The sequence below is a fragment of the Chamaea fasciata genome, unplaced genomic scaffold (genome assembly GCF_029207755.1).
Source record: "Chamaea fasciata isolate MVZ Bird 193981 ecotype frontalis unplaced genomic scaffold, bChaFas1.0.hap1 SCAF_2, whole genome shotgun sequence".
In the NCBI taxonomy this organism is placed as follows: Eukaryota; Metazoa; Chordata; class Aves; order Passeriformes; family Sylviidae; genus Chamaea; species Chamaea fasciata.
In genome coordinates this window covers 92,920,289-92,924,284 of record NW_027094087.1, presented here as the reverse complement: position 1 = coordinate 92,924,284, position 3,996 = coordinate 92,920,289, and the positions used below count along the sequence as shown (strand labels likewise).

General features: G+C 37.8%; 1 long non-coding RNA gene across 1 annotated transcript; it reads right to left on the bottom strand.

Annotated features, from left to right (window-relative positions):
* Nucleotides 1-2,014: 2,014 nt before the first annotated feature.
* On the bottom strand, nucleotides 2,015-3,767 carry LOC136286068 (uncharacterized). Its single transcript, XR_010719725.1, has 2 exons — nucleotides 3,549-3,767; nucleotides 2,015-2,863 (listed from the first exon to the last, which is right to left on the bottom strand). It is a non-coding gene; the product is annotated as an uncharacterized lncRNA (long non-coding RNA).
* Nucleotides 3,768-3,996: the final 229 nt, after the last annotated feature.

Here is a 3,996-nt window from a genome sequence, read left to right as displayed (position 1 = left end):
CCATTCTTCTCCATTAGGTAATGATAGACAAGCATGCTGCCAGTTCCACAGTACTGGGTAGAAAGATGCAGGTTGTTGTTTTAGGCTCTCAGCAAAGAACCATGAAAAATACAATGATTTGGACAGCTATCCAATGCATATAGCTTAGAAATTACAAACATCTGTCAAAATATATAAGCAAAATAAAAACTTGATGTATTAGAATTGTGTCTCTGAGACATAATCTACTGTTTCTAGCTGAATGCACAGGCTGCATGTTTCTTATTTTATATATTAAAAAAAGAGTTACATTTATTAATGCAGGTGAAGTCTATAACCCCATTTATTTTTAATAACAAATTAGTTCACTATTAGGTCTTGATAACATCTCAGGGTTGGCATAACTCTCTCCTCTGTTTTTTTCATGTTTGTTTTCAACTAAATATAGTCCACAGTGGGCTAATAAGCAACAAGAATTGCTCTGGTTTGGCTGAGATACGTATTGTGGGAAGTGACTGTCCTCTGGTCTTCTTTCCAACTATTTCTTAACATCTTAAAGCTATGTGGAAGTGCCTCCCTTGGAAAGTAACAGCATAATTAAGAAATGTTATTTTCATATTGGCCAATGTCCGTAAGTTTTTACTTCTGTTTTGACACTAATGAACAATTTATTCACTTAAGACATTATTGTAGGTGAAAGAGAAATCAGGGCATAAGTCTACGATTCAGTTACATACCACTCCTGCACCCATCTATTCATCAGACTCCAAAGGTTTTCAGGAAATTCTGAGATTTTTCTGTTCTTAATAAAGTCTTTTCTACTCTGAGAAGCCCATTGTACAGTACATCAATTCATTGAGGACCTCCAGGCAGCCTGATTCTTGGGCAAGTTCATATTGTCATGAGGTGAGTTGGTAGCCTAAAGCATCCCAGGTTTCTGAGAACCCTTGATATTAAGCTGAAACTAAATAACAGCTGTACTGAGCTCTAGCTCGCCAGGGACAATAGCTAAGATCAGATACTTAGATCATATTCATATCCAGTCAGACAACCCGGTCTCTCCTCTCCAAAACTTACTCTCTGTGTTCTTCCTGCTTTCAAAATTAGCTTTTTCCCTTCCATGGCCAAACAGTTCTTCAGCTGCTGATATTGCCGTCTTCTACTTGCTAACAAACAGGGATGATTTTAATCAGGATAAGCTACTGTATATCACAACTTTGAATTTTGGTAGAACAGCATGGCAAAGAGTTTTCTATCCTTTGAAACACATGAGGGACAAAACCTTAAAAAAATCTACTGGATACTCCTAGAAACAGCTCTCCTTTGCACAAACATGTAATTCATTACAACCAGGAATTGCGTGTAATCCATAAAGAGAGGTTTACCTAAGAGAGCATGTCTTTAAAACCTTTTTTTTTCAAGGTACTGCTGTAGAATAAATAAATAAACTCCCAAACAAGAACTATTTGTGGCAGGATGAATTAAGTGATTTGAATGTAAAAACGTCTGTAGGCAGATTAAATGGCATGGGTGAAAGTGAAATGACAGCGTGCCCTTCTTCAAGACATGAACACTTGTGTCATTCTTTGTATAAGGGAGTCCAAAATGAGAGCTGCCATAGCTGTTGAGCTGCTATTAATTTTTACTTCTTGTTATTCCTCCTCTGCTTTTCCTCCATCTCTTCTTTGCATTAGAGAATAGTTCTGCTCCTTTGGCTGCTGCTGTATTTCTCTCCATGCTTCTGACTCACTGGTAGAACTGATGTGCTTATAACATCTCTGTAGTAAATTAATCTTTGTAGCATCCTTTGCATAAGCTTGAAATTGATCTAGATCTTTACCCTTACTCATCAGCATATGATACTCAGCCACCTTCCAATTGTTCTCACAGCCCTGGTACTCATATTATATGCTCTGTATTTTGCCTATTCATTTTTTTTCTTCCTAATTAATAAAACCCAATATTTTACCTAGGTTGTAATCTTTATTTCTTTCTAGAAATACGCCCAGTTTAAATAAAACAATCAGTAAATTGCTTTTGTTGTTACTTGCTCATTTTATTTTTTAACAGAAAAATCTGGGAATATTACATAGAGAAACAAGAGCAAAGTGTATATAGGAAAAACATTTTTCCTTGATATTTGACATTTTCTGCTTATCAAAGAGCCCTGATCAAGAGAAACTGAACTTGAGATTATCTTAGTTTCTTCATAGACACAAAAATTGGCTAAACAAGTGTGTTAGCTCTGGTTCAGATGTGGCATTTCTCATTGCAAGGAGCTCTATTCAGACCATATCATACATTTTAAATACCAGCACCTGCTTCTATAAATCTTTTTCTTTTGAGGCAAGATATATACTCCTGCTCCTTTTAACCACTGAGTGCCACCTAGTCTGAGTTTGTGATCCAGAAATGTTCTTTGATATAAACAGAAATACTGAGTAAGGCAGTAAGTCTTTGACTCCAACAAAACAGAGCTTCCAACAGGTTATGAGAAAATGCTATCCAGACTTTGACCATCTCTAAGATACTTAATCCCTTTGTGTATTACAAATGCCTGAAAAGTGTATTTCTCTAAGTTTATCTTTCTCCTCAATCTCCTAGTGCATTATCCTCGAATCCACTATACAAATGCCTACAGTTACCATGAAATCCTGGAAAACAGTGGAAGTGGTGTTGCCCAGAATGAGTCCACAATGCTGAAGTTTTTAGATAAGTGTACAGAACAAACTCTGAAATGAGTGCTATTGAATCACTTGGTTTCAGTTTCCTATTCATGGGACAGCTTTTGTACAAAAAACAAGATCTAAAACCAACTTTGATCTTCTGATTTCTCACCATTCCCTTCTTTGTTTCTCTCCTCCCTGCTGGATACTCCTTGTATCTATTTAGGGAAATATTGAAGAGTCAGATATTTCCGGTGACAGGATAAAACCAGAGCTGTAACTTACTTACATTATATTTTATTACTAAGAAATGTAGATTTAGACACCTCAAAAATATCCATAAATTTAAATGAAGTTTTCTGAACACATTTAGCCAAAAATTGCTTTGCGAAAAGGGCCCAAACTCATAGAGGGGATGTATCCCTCTGCCTTTCCCTTCTCTCCACAAGTGTGTTGATAGGGATCAATCTATTAAGTGCTATCTAGAATTAGGCTGTTAGCGTTTGGATCTATAATACTGTACACACTTGAAAATATACAAGGACTATATGATTCAATAAAGTGGAAGTATTCTGGGATAACTTCTGCTTTGCTTACTGATCTACATCTTCTACTTCACAGAAAATGTTTAAATATTCACTGGGACAAGGAAAATGGTCATTGCAGCAGCCCTCTTGTTAGAGGGTAGAAATGAGCCAAACCACAAACTTCTTGCTTACCATAGCACAAAAAGGGTCCTGATTTATTCCTCTCTACAGCTCAGCCATCCTGACTATTCACTGACTCAGGCTGCAGCAAGCTCCTACTGTAGGTTTGCTTGCAGTCTCTGACTGCAGGCCTTTGCCTGGCTAGACTATGTCTGCAGGTTCCAACAACAGTCTCTAACCACAGCCCCACACTGACCTCACAACAGGGAGTCTCTCAACCTCTGTCCCCAGCATCCATCTTCTTCAGGTTCCCCTCCTTCACTCTTCCTCAAGGATACTCCTCCATAATTCTCCCATCACCAACTAACCGACTCCCTTTTATCACACTTATCCTTATTGGGCATAGCTGTGACTCATCAGGGGCAATGCTGAATTGGGTAATTAACACAACTAATTAATCCCTTCTCCTACAAATGGTGATCAGTTTCTATGTAAATATCTACATACGTCATCTGCCCCTGCTCTCTGCCTGAATTCTTTCCAGATCCTGTAGTTGGTTACTGGGATCTGCTGGGACCACTGGATCTCATGCATAGTATTAAAAGGCCAGAAAATTATATCTCAGGCCTTTCTGTGTCCTTAATGTAGAATTTGGTTCCTGCAACGTGCCTTCTGGGACACCAGATGTCTTCAAAAAATTCCTA